General features: G+C 36.4%; 1 long non-coding RNA gene, 1 other non-coding gene and 1 pseudogene across 3 annotated transcripts; 2 read left to right on the top strand and 1 right to left on the bottom strand.

Moving 5' to 3' along the window:
• Positions 1–1416: 1416 nt before the first annotated feature.
• Positions 1417–5067, top strand: LOC147473333 (uncharacterized). Its single transcript, XR_015210490.1, has 2 exons — positions 1417–3309; positions 4105–5067. It is a non-coding gene; the product is annotated as an uncharacterized LOC147473333 (long non-coding RNA).
• Positions 5068–5163: 96 nt separating this feature from the next.
• TRNAG-CCC (transfer RNA glycine (anticodon CCC)) lies at positions 5164–5234 on the top strand. Its single transcript has one exon. It is a non-coding gene; the product is annotated as a tRNA-Gly (tRNA).
• Positions 5235–6076: 842 nt separating this feature from the next.
• LOC147473331 (putative alkaline/neutral invertase D) lies at positions 6077–16247 on the bottom strand (annotated as a pseudogene). The gene is made up of 9 exons (XR_015210489.1): positions 16073–16247; positions 15567–15629; positions 14340–14386; positions 14107–14262; positions 10878–10963; positions 9051–9554; positions 8451–8892; positions 7226–7773; positions 6077–6420 (listed from the first exon to the last, which is right to left on the bottom strand). The product of XR_015210489.1 is annotated as a putative alkaline/neutral invertase D (transcript).
• Positions 16248–16829: the final 582 nt, after the last annotated feature.

Below are 16829 nucleotides of genomic sequence, written 5' to 3'. Positions count from 1 at the left end.
TGACCGTGGGCTTCTTTGAAAACAAGAGTTCCAAATCTTGCTTTAAAAATTTTAAATTCTAATATGGTTAGATGAGACTCAATCAGTATTCAGTAATCATCCTCGTCCGCTCCTTGTTTAAATATAAGTTTCTTTCGCTAGGTGGTAAACTTAAAAATCAGACAAAATTTTGGAATTCACGAAAATGTTAACAAACTGAAAATGAGTTCTGAATAACATCCGACAAAGAACAAAGAGTTTCATCACAATTTATAGCTTTCCGACGAAATTCATTTCTAAAATGGGGTTTGTTACCATCTTAGTTTGTTTTGTCATTCTTTTGGTGTTATGTTTGTTAAATCACTTGTATTGAAAGTTTAAGCCATGGAACAAGTTATGGTAATCAAAGACCATTAATACTGAGTAGTGGAAAATGCTCCCAGTGACCCACGTCAGTCCTTTTTTTTTCTCTGAGACTGACACATCAGATTTTTCATAAAAAAAAGAATTATATGCCTTTTTTTGCCGATTTCAATTGTTCGTGACCCAAAATAGATAAACTCTTTTTTCAATTCTACAAACTCCCAACTCTCCAAAAAAAAAAATTCATCTCTTCAAACCCTTTCTCTTATTTTTCTCTTCTTCCAAAATTAACTAAGAATGATAGAGCACTTCCAAATCACTTGTCTCCTATAAGACTCGGTAGTTGGATGTGGGGTTCCTAACTTCCTATATCATTAGAGGATCTATCAATGACCAAATACCCCCATTAGGAATAGACCAATTAATTATTTTGTGGATCTTATGGTATGTCATACACCCACTTAACACCACATGACTGCATTGATATTAGCTTGTGGGATCCCCTAATTTGTTTTCAATTCATACTTTTAGTGATATCGATAGTTACTTTAGAAATTCTTATACAACTAACCCCATCGAAGAATTATTTCCTAATCATCCTTCCTATTCTGTTTTGCTTAATCTAATCAAGGTCTCAATCAAGATAATTTACTCTATTTTATTGGGAGCATGCTCCACAAAGGCATTTGATTGTAGTTCAATGATACATAGTTTCTTATCGCTTATGCATATTCAGAGCTATGATTTAGCGCAAAAAACAGAGCTTCTAGATACAGCCAACAAAAAGAGCACTTGCAACCACTACAAAACTCGGAAGATACGGCATCCTATAGTATGGGAGGGGTTCTAGGGACATATTTTATCTTGACACACGTAAACAAACTCAAAATCGTTAGGACATTTATAAATTTTGGATTAGGCTAATATTTTGTAGATATGATTTCCTAACTATTTTAAACATTGTCACAAATAATAAAAAGAATCAAAAAATTCCAAACTTGCCGAATGTATCAATCAGACGAGTGAAATTGTAACAATTAGTAACTACCATTTTCCACAATTGTTATGGTTAACGATGGCTCCCAGGCCCGAATTAAATCATCCAGGAAAAAAAAACATGCAAAAGATTCTATATTTCTGACCTTTTAAGCAAATCAATTGAGAAAGTTAAGTTCAGCCTCGGTGTCAGATAAACGAGTCAGCATTCAGCAGTTCTAAATCAACTATCTCCAGTACTCCCTGAACGGACTCCCTAACTAGACACCACTGATTTGTATCCGAGATTCATGCCACTGCAACTTTATGGAGGGAGAAACACAGAGGCTTTCATTTTTCGCTCTTGAGAATCTCCAAAGCCATATTGTTTATTGGGAACATCAGATGGTAGCAAGGCCCTGCGACTCTAATGCTAATTCCCCCTCTGATAACACTAGTAGCACATCGATTCAAAATATCCTGTATTCCCCTATACCGTCACTATCCACAGCTATATATTAGTTTAGGTCTAGTACTAAGAGAGGGTTGCATACTTTTCAAGTATGAATAATCTGACAAAATATTGGACACAATTATTTTGTGAAAAATGAAATTTGTAGAGCTATTTGTAGCAATGTAGAGAGTAGTTGTGTTGACTGCCCCGTTGTCTTGCAGTTAGGTTTTTTTATGGTAGCAGCTCGTGGTGAAGAAAGTGGGGCACAGGTGGTTGTCATTTGGTTGACGGTGGAGGAGGGAGTACAGTCGAAGGAATTGGATTGACTGCATTCGGCTTGTACTAACCTCAAAATATATTGGCAATAATCTGCACCAACTCATTTCAAGTTCTTCTGCAGTAGGCCAGATCCTATTTAGCAACTCATGACATAAACACCAGTCGTGCATACATTTTTCCCTTGCAGTGTGGACATATTACTATTTCAACCATACAAGGCTTCCTCAACAACAGCCGACAGCCACTCCCACAGTATTTTGTGCAAAGTCTAATCCTATACTACTTCGACAACAGGTAATCCAAAATCTTGGTAGACAGGTGAGAACCGCGAGATAGGTTGAGCATAAACAGTTAAGACTAGAACAGAATGGGATTACACAAACAATATTATATGAGCAAGAGCAACCAGTGAAACCCCATTTTAACTGAATAAAATAAAATCAATAGAAATATATATAGTTAACAAAAAAAAAAAAAAAATAATAATAATAAAAGAATCCAAGCACACAGAAACTAAGAAAGAAAATTCCATTGGATATCTATGGTGTACGACTTAAATGTCTGAAAAATAGTAGCAAATAACTACAATAAGCAAGAGGGTGCAATACTCTCTTAAAGTCCCAGCCACACCCCTCTCTGTTATGACTGTGGCCTCTGTCTCACTCTTAAATCAAAAATCATCTTCTCAATTCTCAAGCATACAATCTATGAGATCCAAGTGAACGTGGTTGCAAGCACTCCAGGTATCCACCTTGCATAAGACACAACACATGGAGTGAGAAGAGAAAGGATGGGGTGTCTCGAGTGTAGTCAATAACTTCTTCCTGCTGTGGGAGTCCTAACTCCATTGCCAGACGCTTCTTGGGGAATAAGATTATATATGTTCTCTCATCCGAAGACCTACCTCTGAAAGAAAATGCTAATAAGGGATGCTCAATAATAGCTTGTAAACCTCATTTCTAGGGTAATAGGGTAATGTATGCGGTGCCTTCTCATGGAACTCCTAGATGACTAGCATGACGTCTTTCTCCAGAATGCCAGCCTCTTCGATGTACCACCATACAAAGCTGGCCTGCTTGGAGCTTTAATCCTACTAGTTTTAGTTAATACTATAGTGTCTTCCTCAGATGGCCCCTCCAATCACTTTTTGCCAATGGCATGAAGCTCTTGTAAGCCAATTTGTGACCCTTCCTAACCCATACAAGTGTGACAACATTAGTGTACAACTCCACGGTTTTATTTAGTTAATGGCCAATTAGGTTACTAGTCATTTTCAACTATCAAGAAGAAAAGGATCCGTAGAACTTCTTAAGTCATGTTACTTATTCTATCAGCAGCAAATAACTACAGTAAGCAAGAGGGTGCACACTCTCTTAAAGTCCCAGCCACACCCCTCTTTGTTATGACTGTGGTCTGTCTCGCTCCTAAATGAAAACACATTTCTCAATTCTGAAGCATACAATCTACCGAGATCCAAGTGAACATGGTCGCAGGCACTCCAGGTATCCACCTTGCATAAGACACAGCACGTAGAGTGAGGGGGTGGGTGGGTGGTGAATAGAACGAGATGGAGTCACCACATGGCTATATCTCAGGTGTAGTCAATAACTTCTTCCTGCTGTGGGAGTCCTAACTCCATTGCCAGACGCTTCTTGGACAATAAGATTATATATGTTCTCTCATCCGAAGACCTATCTCCAAAAGAAAATCCTAATAGGGGATGCTCAATAATAGCTCGTCAACCTCATTTCTAGGGTAATAGGGTAACATATGCGGTGCCTTCTCATGGAACTCCTAGACGACAAGCATGACATCTTTCTCCAGAATGCCAGCCTCTTCGATGTACCACCATACAAAGGCCGGCTTGCTTGGAGCTTTAATCCTACTATTTTTAATTAATACTATAGTGTCTTCCTCAGATGGCCCCTCCAATCACTTTTTGCCAATGCCATGAAGCTCTTGTAAGCCAATCTGTGACCCTTCCTTACCCATACAAGTGTGACAATGTTAGTGTACGACTCCATGTTGGTTTTATTTAGTTAATGGCCAATTAGGCTACTACTCATTTTCAACCATCAAGAAGAATCTTTCTGCACTAAAGGCTTGTAAAATCACATCTTTGCATCATATAATCCTCAGAGAGGTGTTCATTATTTCTGTTAGAAAACTTATCTATCTACCTAAGCATTAAAAATGTGAGACGTCCTAGGTAGTTCAGTATATGTTATCATCGTCAGCTTATGATTCTGAATTATAATAGTTTTTTGAGCTAAATACTCATACAAAGAGACCACCCCCCCCACACACACACAAAACACGTTTTTAGACTCGGAACAGATGGTTTATCCCATTATTAGTGTGAATGTTGGACACCATGATTGACAACAGAAGCCGGCCGACTAAAACATACAAGATTAATAAATCGTAATAGAAGCCAAAACCCAGATTTGTTCTAACCCAAAAAAGAGCTTCAGCAACTGGAACCACAGCTCAACCAGTATCTCAAACAATATATGCATCACGGGAGCATTTTCGCAAACATACAACACAGAAAAGCCAACAAATTGAAAGCACGACAAAAGAAATATTGCCCCAATAGAAGACCTTCACAAATTCTCAATTGTCAACCATAAAAGTGCCTCTATAATCTTGCAGAAATCGAAATCAATTAACAAAGTGAAACGTAAAGTGGTGATTAATACAGAAACCAAGAAACATATGACACGTATAATAAATGAAAGATGAAAGAGAAATATATCCAGACCGAAGATGATGATGGGATCAAACGGGAAGCTTGTCGACATCATGATGTTGAATGGGCTTGGTGAGCATCAAAGGACGATCTTTGGCTTCTTCTTCTTCGTCGTCTTCGACATCGGTGGTGCTGAGATTGATGCAGGAACACCTCTCTAATGATGCGAAGAAAGCTGATGCTACGCTTGTTCCTAACCAATTCGCGTATGTTGTTAAGCTCGAATTCTCCATTTTCGATCTTCTTGGCTTTTTTTTATTTAGAGAGAGAGAAACAACTGAACAAGGCAAGATAAATAATAGGTTGACCCTGGTCTGCATAGATATAGGAATATTTTGACACTTGGAGAAACAACACAAAAGCGCATCTGGTGTAGTGGTATCATAGTACCCTCCCACGGTACTGACCAGGGTTCGATTCCCTGGATGCGCAATTGCTCAAATAATGGCTGTTTTTTATTTTCGATGCTCAATTGCACAAATATTGCAACATCAATTATCACAAAATGTTATTCTACATGCACCAATCCCAAAATGTTGTCCTATTCTAGTGAGACTTTTCAGAGAGAGAATTTTCTATCAGGCGGTTTAGTACGTCATTTGATGTCAAAAATATTTTTGGGATTTTTTTTTTTGGATATTTTGGTTCAAAAATTTCTAATTTATGGATATGTAAGAATGAGATGGACATACATAATATGAAGTGGAAGCAAAAGGGGGAAGGGGGGTGTTGCTCCTCTAGCTCTAATAGAAAAATAGTAGAAAGGACGGACAGATAATTCGTTCTCTTCAAACCGACCGTGGTGGTTTGAATTGTGCCTGGTTCATCTTGTTTTAGGCCAGTGATTTCCATCAGATATAATAAGTGGACATAAATGTTGTCTCTTATTGTGTGTCTATAAGTATCTAACGATCCAAAGTAAGAGTAGTGAGGTCAATTAGATACATACGAATCAATTTTGACGCTCCCTTTGTTGTTACTTGTTAGAGGTTAAGCCTAATTAAGTGAGTGAACAGTAGAAATTTAACCTCTACAATAGTAAAATTAGACTTCAGTTGCTTATAGTTTAGTTTTTCAAATTGTATGGAGAAGGATCGAAGAGGAAGAAGACAAGTGCTTATCTGTGTGGATTTGTGCGTTTATGTCATTACTCATTTGTCTTTAATCCGAGACTCTCAGTTGAAAGCCTCACATTTAATTGCACCATATATGGTGAGGGGCACAAAATAGAAATAGACATATTTAATATATCTTATGGGATTTAACCATATAGTTAATACTCAAAAGAAAGGGTATTAAAGTTCCACAGACACCAATTATCACAAAATGTTATTCTACATGCACCAATCCCAAAATGTTGTCCTATTCTAGTGAGACTAGAGAGACTCTATCAGGGTCCTCAAGTCCCTCAACTAGCATTTTAGCCACTAAATATCCAGCAATGGTCCATGTCTGGAACAACCTCGCCTGTTTGCCAATGAACCTCCCACTCTTCCCATCATAGTATTCAGGCCAACCATCAGTGGAAAGGTGGTGGTGCTCCACGCACTCCACAGCTTTTTGCTCAAGTGTGGCTTTTGAGTTTTGATACATGCGGCTGTCAAAAGCCACAGTAGAACTGCAGAAATTGCACACGAGGGACGGGCATAGGTCATATAATTATACTAACAGAATCAAACAAGTACAATCGAGTTGCCAGGATTTCCAGATTTGAACAATTAGATGAAGAGATACATTGAGAGAATTTAAATCTCACAACACAATGTGAGGCTATGACTGCAATATAAACTCGGGACACAATATAACACGGTTCTTGGTTCATGAAAACTCGACATTATTGCATCCCTCAGTGCACAGTGAACAAAAGAAAAATTCTCAACAATTTTGGACTTGCCATCCACATTGGAACCAATAGACGTGTCCAGCTGATAGACCGTCCAAAGAACGAATACTCATCCTACTTTGCTTAAGAATACTCTTCCTATAGTGTGTTGGGTGATTGTACATTCTTAACTTGAGTTTTATGGTATGCAATGTTGGCCAGATCAGGAGTGTCTTCTAACAGGTAAAATAAATACATAATTCCTGCTTATGTAAGAAATTGCACTGTGGATTATGAGAAAGAAGATTAAACTAGGGACTGCAAATAATTGGTAAAATAGATGGGCTTCAGAACAATAATCATTTAACTAGAAAAGGTACAAAACTCTACATATCAAGTTTCCTTATGGGCAACAGAACAATAGGTGCATTATAGACTTCTGAAAATGCGTTTCTTAATACAACATAAGGAATGCATAACTGAACATACGTAATCCAACATTGCTCTACATGATAATCAACAATATCAAGCAAACATATGTTTTGCCATAGTGCAACAAAAGTAGGCAAAAAAGATTGCTAGGAAAGATGGACAAACTCACCTGGCCAAGATCTGCCATTGTGATAACTCCATGGCGTGTTCTTGGGATCACTACCTGTCACAATTTTCCACCACTCTTCCTCCAGAGCTGGATAGGAAATCTTCATGGACATTTCGCCAACTAAATCATCCCAGCGTTCCTCAAACAGCTGCATGATGGCATCAGCTTGCTCAGAAGTTGCCAATGAACTCAATATGGCAACACAGTTGCCAACTGCAAACCACCGAAAATCCATTCGAGCAGGACTAACATTACCAATAAAGTAACCTCCATTTCGAGGGATAAAGTCAAATAGCCACTGGAATATCGTCTGAATTAATGTTGAACTTGTTCATAGCTGTCTCAGAGTACTCCTCAGTCTTATAGCGGTAGATGTCATTTAGTTTGGTAAAATCTAGCCAGAAGTTAGTACGAATATGGACGTTGAGGGCAGTGAGGCGTTGCTCAATTCTGTATATCAGTTCTTTATTGTCATTCAGCATTGTTTTGGCACACCTCAGCGCAAAGAAAAAGAGAGCCTGGATCTCAATTGGGTAACCATCAATGCCCTGTCCATACAAGTTCAAAAACCACTTGTTAAGTTTTTGTACTTCTGCCAATATACGTCCACATCATCATAAGCAAAATAAGTAAATAACAGAAGACCAGTGTTGGCCAACAACTTGACTAATCTCGTGACGTTGATGATGCATTGGGCTACAACAATCCAATTTGGGTACAGTTATTACTCACGAGACGGCTTCACTATTATGAACTCAGATCTGGTAACTCTGTAAGTATTCCTAAAAGAGACAAAAATGTAAATCAAATAAGTTTTATTACTTCTTTTTACCCGTTAAGCAATTTTCAGCGCTTTTGTGAAATGCTTGCAGAACCCCTAAATTAAGGGAATGACACATTTTGGCAGAAAGGTGATATAACCAGACAAATTTGGCTCCCCAAGTTCCCATATATACAACAATGTTTTTCGACCAGCCTAGCCCCAAATCCAAAACAAGATCAAGCAAAGTGCTGGTCGACACTAACAGGTACAATCTCTTGAACAACTTTATGGGACCAAGCAAAATCTAGTCCAGTTGTTGTACCCATACGAGAGTCCATTGCAGGTGTTATTCAGTCACAATAGGGTCAAAGAAACAGTTAACAACTTCACAAAACAGCTTAAAGCACAACCCAATGACCATAAGTAATAAGTAGTCCTAAGAGAAAGGGGAAAAGAGCTCACTATCCTCCTATCGATCAAGCTACACCCATCTGTGCATATAATTGTTGGGAAAGTATCAAAGCCATTTGAAAGGCAAATGTCGAGTATCAACTTTATGCCTTTCTAAATTTCAAGCTGTTCTGAAAAAGAACAATCAGAAGCATGTTTTGTGTAAGCCCACACCAGTATAATCCACCAGAATCGGGTGTGCAACACGCCCAATTGCGCACTCGCCAAAGTCAGCAACCAATGTCTCCTTTTTGTCATCTTCATTGCATTGAACCTTGAAACTAGCAGGCATAACTCCCTTTCCAAGTCTGTAATTATCAACCCTCTTTTCCCATTCTTCTTGGAGTTTCTGAATTATCAAGAGGAAATTCTGTACCATTTCTATCCCAGCCTTGTCACCATATGGTTTCAAGAGATATGCTAATCCACTAGGTACAAAATCTCTCACAAATACCTAATTGAAAGCAGCACAACTTTAATGAAATATCCAATGTAACTACCAATCCATTGAATAAGACTTAAAATGGGGAAAATCTACCAATATGAGTAGACATAATGAGCAAATCATAGTGTAAATTGAAGTACAAATGACAGACTAAAAATTAAAGATACCTGGTCGTAGTTTAGTTGATCAACCGTACAATCAGCGGCTGCGAGAGTTCCAATTGGTCTACTGTTAAGATAAAGAACAGATTTATCCAGATAATCCCACACTTCTTCCAATATAGATTTATTAGCTTCTTCCAAGATAGATTTATCAGCTTCAGTAACAAGATCCAGTCTACTACATATGTCTGTGGCAATGTTACAAGTTTCTTTGGAAACATCATTTTCTACTTTCTTCCGCTTCACCGGCAGTTCCATTATCACGGAAACCTCAATCTTGTCAGATTTCCGATAAACATCAAGTTCCGGTGGATGATACGGTTATTGAAGATGTGATGCCAAAAGAATCCAACACATTCTTAAGTCCCGAAACGACCTTCTCTCTCTCTTCTGGTGTAATTAATGATGTTAAATCCAGCTTTAGATTTTCCGATTTCACCATCATATCAGGTGAATAAGAAACAGTTTGAGGTGAATCTTTATTTTTATTAAGTTCGTTTTCAGCTGTCCCTGCAAACATTTTTCTTTTCTTGTTTGAGACAGAATGAGAAGCGGGGAAATAAAGAGCTACATTACATGATCAGGACGGAGCCAGATTCTATAAACCAGGAGGCGTGAGATTATGTGAACAGGAAGGCAAAAAAACAGAAAATAGAAACCCAACAATCACTCCACCGAAAAAACTCACCCATATATAAGCCCAAACAAAGAAACCGTTCATAAAAAAAAAAAAATAATAATAATAAAAAAAAAAAATCTTTTATTCGAAGAGTATATACTACAAAAAAAAAAAAAAAAAAATCTTTTATTCGAAGAGTATATACTACAACAAAAAAAAATAAAAAATCTTTTATTAGAAGAGTATATGCTACAAAAAAAAAAAAAAAAAATCTTTTATTCAAGATATATACAATTCTCTTCTCTCCTCCATTCTCTATTACTTTATATTAAAATTTAAGTCTTCTACTCTTCTACCCAAACAAACACCTTTACACCTACCGGTTTTGTGGAGGTAACTAGGTAACCTTATATTATTTAATTTTTTGTCGTCTTTTTGTACTGATTCCTAAACCATATTATTTAGATTTTTATATGTTTGTAATTATTATTTTATTTTGTGCACATCATTGATGGTTTATTTTAATTCGTGCAATTTCAATTAAATTGATTGGTGGTTTATTTTAATTGTTTATATCATTTATGTGAGTTCCGATACTAAGTTTGATAAAGTAAATGGAATTAGCGGCCTAGCCAAAATAATGGTTGAGACGAAGAAAGACATTGTGTACCCATTTGTGTATTTGTTAATTAAGTTGGCGCTGATTTTACCTATTGCTACTACTACCGTGGAGAGGACATTTTCTGCTATAAATATCATTAAGAATCATCTACGCAATCGGATGGCGGATGATTGGTTAAATGATTATTTAATAACATACATTGAAAAAGAAGTTTTTGATAGCATTGATACCGAGTTGATCTTGCAGTGTTTCCAAAATATGAAGAAGGATGACAAAAAAGGTTGCCGAAAACAACTATGAAGAAGTACTTGTTTAGATTCTATTCTTTTTTCTTTTCTTATTTTTTTATAATACATTTATTACAATCATTTTAAAAGAAACAAACAAATTAAAAGGACTGACAAACTTAAAAGCCATAAAATTCAAGACATCCAAGGCAATTTGTCATTAGGTTGAGTCAGCACAGAGTTTAAGCATTATAGAGCTTCTCATTTTTATTATTATTCTTTATCAGTAAAAAAAAATATGATATGAATGGCACATAAATATGGATAAGCAAGTATACTATATCTCAAGTTCAGGATAGACTTACAAGATGGATTGAGGGCTCATCAAGCAGAATGATGTGGGGTTTTTTGAATGCCATCTCTGCAAATGCAACTCTACTTTTCTGACCACCTGGAGTATAAATCAAAACAAGAACTCAGTACATATAATATAGGTTCAACAGAACATTCGAGCAGTTGTTTATCATGAATGTATCAGCTAATCAGAAAACAGGATAAACTCAATTCAACCTAGCAGATTCTAACTTCAAAATTCAAACTTCAGAGCAATAAAACCAGAAATACACCTTTCCAAATGTTAAGTTGAACCCATGATTTCATTTAGGGTAGTGATATTGACACCTACCTTATTTCTAACAAGACTTTACTAATAATCCCCACCAATACAAAACCAAAACCAAAACCTAGCACCCACTTTATTAGTAGACCCACTAAACATTTAAGGGAACATCCATACTCAGTTCTCTTTATTTTCTTCCTGGTCACTTATATTAGACACCCTAGACTTTTTATTCTTTAATTTTTCAAATTGATAGGATGCTTTCATATCCCCCATTGAATTTATTGGAAAAAGTATGTTCTAGCTCTCACCGGAGTTATCTACCAAAATTACAAAATCCACAAAGAGGGCCCTGAATTGTACTACTCAGTGCTATTAGTAATGCACTAATGCATGATATATAACTTTATGATTGATCTATTCAACAAGGTTGTTGAGAAAACAAGACTATGGTTTTCTAACTGACGTTGTTCCTAGAACAAGATTCCCATGGTATCATTATCAAGGTTTTATATTTTCATTATCTTGAGAAAGATTGCAAGATAGCTTTTGTTAAATAGCAGTATACAATCCAAAAGCCCCAAACCCCACAGGTTACCCAATTAAGCTCTATGTAGGCTATCTCACCTCTATGGCATCGAAACCCCATGTGTCCAGTCCAGTCCAACCAAAGAGAATTTAACTTAAATTGCAAAACTTTTTCTGTTATCGGTAACAAAAAATAAATTAAAGGCATTTGTATCTTTAAATAGAGCCTGGCGCCTGCATTAATCAAGAAAATTTCAAATTATCCTAGAAATCTAAAATTAATGGTATTCATGCTGAAAGGCGTCAAAAAAACAATAGCCAGGACAGAGGAAACAAACGCGCACCATCGCAGAGAACGGAAAAGTGTTACAGAACTAGGTTGAAGTTCCCCAGAAATCAGTTTGATAATGGTTGACTTGCCAATGCCATTAGGACCAACCATTGTAAAGTGTAAACCAAATTCATTACTATAACTTAGACAAAAGGGAAAGAAAATAAGTTGGATATCAGTTAAACGAAAAAAGGTAACAACTCCAAATGCCAGATTTTATTTCACAATGATAACGAAGAAAATGGAGTACAAGATAATTGGGGTAATATCCTTATTTGCTATGCGGCTGTCAAGTTCTATACCAAAGTTCAAATTCATCAACAATTATGGACCCCCAGGATAACCAAAAGATGCATCACTGCAATCACGAGTATGGCAATAAAGCATTATAATGACAATATATAAGAACAAACCATCGCAAGCATTACTACTAGAAAAGACTTTCCTAATAGGAGTAGGAATATGGTATTCTCAGAACTAGATAATGGCATACAATACAGCATACAAGACTATCGAGTAGACAAGAAACTATAACACACATAAATAACAATCATGAATAGATGATATAGATCCATCTTCGCAACTTAAGCATTTCTCTTAATCATTTTTTTTTTCTATCAATTTTAAGCAGTTTACGTATATTTTGATATCTGAGCAAGTCCATTTTAAAAAGAAAAAGTAACATATTTGTAGATGTCTTATCATCTTCCTACAGAGAACCCATTTGAAAATCAGAAGACAGTGCTAAATACTCCTGGTTTAACTTCTGTTATAAAGATAGTTCAAACTCATAGAAGCCCACCAACTGAGTATTTGGCATTTTGGGTTGCTTGCAGTTTCAGTGAGCTGCCACGTCACCAAAAAACTATAGATACGACAGTTTCACAGAGGATCAGTGATACAGAGAGAGAGAGGATTGTACAGGTTGATTTATGGCCTCAGGCTTCAAATCTAGTTTCAATTTTAAAAAGTAAAAGTGATATTAAACTACCAGAAAGTCTTGCTTCATTTTGGTTTTCTATTTTCTCTGACCACAGGATAACTTATGCCAAAAAAAAATAAAAAAATAAAAAATAACACCGGTAGATCAAGTCATCCTAAGTTTTTACAACCACTAAGGTTCTGGTTTATTTTTTCTTTCTTTTGTGTGTGTGCAGGCATCTATGTCTCAGTTACCAATTTATTTGCCAGAATCCAGATTGCGCATCCCAGATTGAAGAGAAGTTTGAGAGAATATCAAGATGGTGAGAGACTGTGGGAGCTGCTATTACCATCGACAATGATCAGCCTAAGGTTCTGGTCTGGTTATTTCCTTCTTCTCCGTGTGTGAGTGTGAGTGTGGCTCAGTTACCAATTCATTTGCCAGATTCTAGATCGTGCATCCCAGTTTGAAGAGAAGTTTGAGAGAATATGAAGACAGTGAGAGACTGGGATCTGCTAATACCAACGATAAGGGAGTGGAATTAAAATCTATACAGACAGTATAAAACGGAAGATTCAAATGGCAATCTTGAAGGACAAGCTGGGTCCCAAAGAGCTGTGTGATTCCACAACTAGGAATTCTAATCATACACTCGCACTGTGCTTAGCTGGACATATTTAGCTGGGAGGATTTCTTACAATCTCACAAGTGACCTCTATAAACGGTTGAACTGATATGACACAATATTCAGCAAACTGAAAGTGCAACTGTGGATAATACCTTAACTGACTTGCAAACCAAAAATCAAGAGCAAAGCTCATATAAGCTCATATACAACCCTCTGTGCACACGTAAATTACCTCAGAGATCCACTAAGAACAATTACTAGAAAGATACCAAGAATAATAAAATACTCATCACAGAACTGTTTGGTATGAGCATCATGCCACATTCTAGATGGAGTTGCACGCAACATAAATTATTGCCAGTTAAATGTGTCCCATGCTCTCTAATTAATTCATTTTTTTTTTCAGTTATTTTTACTCTCAGTACAACCCTAAACTCGAAACCATTTAAAATGCAATTCTAGCAAAATAGAAAAATACCCAGGTCAACGTACTATAGTAAATTAATACTACTAATAGATTACTGAAGAACAACACTTGAAATGCTAGTGGAAATGTGAAAACAAACCTGAAACTTATAATTGGGGATCCTGGTCTGTCATCTGGTGTCGGAAACTCAAACTTGTAGCTGTATAAGAACTCAAACTTAAGAAATGTTTCCAATGCAAAAGTCACATAATAACCAGAAGGATGAAATGCAGCAAAACAGTCCAAAAATATTAATCTGGACAATATCATGGAGTTTAGTAGATCAATCAATAATTAAAAATATCGAAACTCAAAGAAGAAAATGGTACATACTCCGGGACGTTGATGATTTCATCGACATGAGCCATTCCCTCCAAAGCCTGAAGAAATCAGAAGTCAGCGATCATATTTGATTGATAAAGTTTATTTTACTGATATCGTATCAGATCAAGTTAAGGAAGGACAGAGCAGCAATAACAATAATAAAACCAACAATTAAAGAATGTATTACATATCAAAGAATACTATAGAAGGATATAAATCTTTATTTTAGACTTTTAGTCATACTTGTAATAATGACAACACTTTTGAGGTGAATATTCTTAATATATTAGTTTTTCTCAATCATCCTATGTCCAACCAAGTGACATGATGAAAATATTTCCTTGATTTTCTCAAAGACTAAGACAAATTTGCTTGCACAGAAAACCAACTGCAATGTTAATCCACACCCAGGGACGATCCCAGGTAGGGTGCAGGGTATGCACTCAACTTTTGAGAGGGGAAAAAAAAACCCTACGTTGAGTTGCTTCAAAAAAGATGTTTGACAACATATTACTTATATTTTCTTTTGCTCCTTCCACTAATAAAATGCAAATTGAAAATATAATTCCTTGCTCACTCGGCCACCAACTTATTTATCAAACTATTAGTAATTGGATATGTAAATTCCTAATCATATCACATTACTGATCAACATTTGACTTTATGTTAATATTAAAAAATTTGGTATTCTCCAGTACTACATCAGCGATTCTAAAACCCACAGCCACATACTTGCTTGGAATATTTATTTGACACAAAATATTGTACTCGTTCCATTTTGATAAGCTAGCCCTACATAAGCTTTAGTCGGTAACAGTTTAATGATAAGCTTTTCAATCTTAGCATCTACGAGAATTGTAAATAATTTGTTCCAATGAAAAAAATCTATCAAGTTCATAAATAATTTCATAGGGTGGCTAAAACTGCTGATCGATTAACATTTACCAACCTCACACGGTCAAATTTAATTTTGGTTTACATTTACTAAGGTTGATTTTGATTTTTCGCATACCCTCAAGAAAATCTTGGGTCCGTCACTGCCCACACCCTGAAAATGGATGGTCACATACAACCTAGGAAACCAAACTTAAGCAAACAACAACTTTGTATTCAACGGAGTGAATGGAAAGTAGCTGATTTTTATTAATTCAAGCAAGAATCTGACCCTATAGACTCAACATTAACATGTTGACTCTCCCAAGAATTCTCTAGTAATGTTCAAAACGCAATACGCACCTTTATTCTTGATTGAACAAGTGATGCCCGTTTTTCATTGTACCAGAATTTTTCAATAAAACCCTGTAAAGTCAAACATCAATGAATAGGTTGTCAAACACCAAAATCAAAATCAGACAAGGATAAGGAAACCAAAAAATGAAAAATCAGATTTTCCAAACATTACAGGCTTGATCACAAGAAATTGTTTCTCTCTCATGAAAGATAGATGAGCACCATAAAGAAAACAAATCAAGAACTGATGACGATTTTAGTGCCAACAACCTAGAAGATCCAATTTCCCAAACATCATATATACATCCGTCCATTGATTCTTCAGTGTCCAATATTGTAGGATACACTATTTCTGTAGAGGAAATAAAGAAGCCCTATCCATTTTATTCACTAACTAGGTACAGAGGTCTCTCAAAAGTAAGCCATTATAAACTAGGAAACCCCACAAAACTTATCTAATTGGAAGCAAGAGGTTAATATAATTTCACGAACTATGCGTTCAATTAACTTACGTTCATGGGGTCTTGAAACAGCAACTATGAGCGCATGTTTACGTATGGTCTTGATTAAATGAATACGTTTAACAAAAGTTTCTCTTTCTATCAATTTAGTAATCATATATCAATGCAGGGCCTAACTATTCCCTACATTGCAAGAAAAAGGTCTTGCTTTCTAGCCAAGCCAAAGACACACACCTTCCCCACCTTTTGCTTTCGTACTCGAGTCATCTTCTTCCTTCTCTCTTTTCTTCATTACTAATTCATTCACCGAATAAGTGAGTCGGTCAAACCACAATTATCCAATTTTCTCTTCCTGCATACATAATAACATAAGTTCGGCAACTTCAAAGCCATGTCCGGCAAACTCCCACTTACAAACCCAGTAACCAAAGACCTTATCTCTATTTTTTGATCTCTTAGTCCCTTTTCCATGCTTCCACTGCTTCCTTGGTAGAGGAGTGTGGACTGTGGAGCCACTCTTTCAAAGCAGAAGTTACCTGTCCACAACAGAACTTGGAAACATCCAAATGAACTTTTCGAAGCTGTTAGCATTTCGTGTAACATCTTTTACACCACGGGCAAATAATATGAATTGGCATTCTGGTTTTGGACTCGGTTACACTAGTACCCAGGACTCCAGGAGAAGTAGTTCATGCTTGAAAGTTGAAACAACAACAGCTCAAACCCCAAGCATAAAAATTTGTGGAATTGGGGAGTTGTCAGTCTCATAGATAAGGATTGTTTCTGCATTCTGCGTGGTAAAACCTGA

This window comes from Coptis chinensis, unplaced genomic scaffold (genome assembly GCF_015680905.1).
Source record: "Coptis chinensis isolate HL-2020 unplaced genomic scaffold, ASM1568090v1 utg279_pilon_pilon, whole genome shotgun sequence".
NCBI classification, from domain to species: domain Eukaryota; kingdom Viridiplantae; phylum Streptophyta; class Magnoliopsida; order Ranunculales; family Ranunculaceae; genus Coptis; species Coptis chinensis.
Note: the sequence above shows the minus strand (reverse complement) of the source record. Positions and strands in the feature narration are given on the sequence as shown.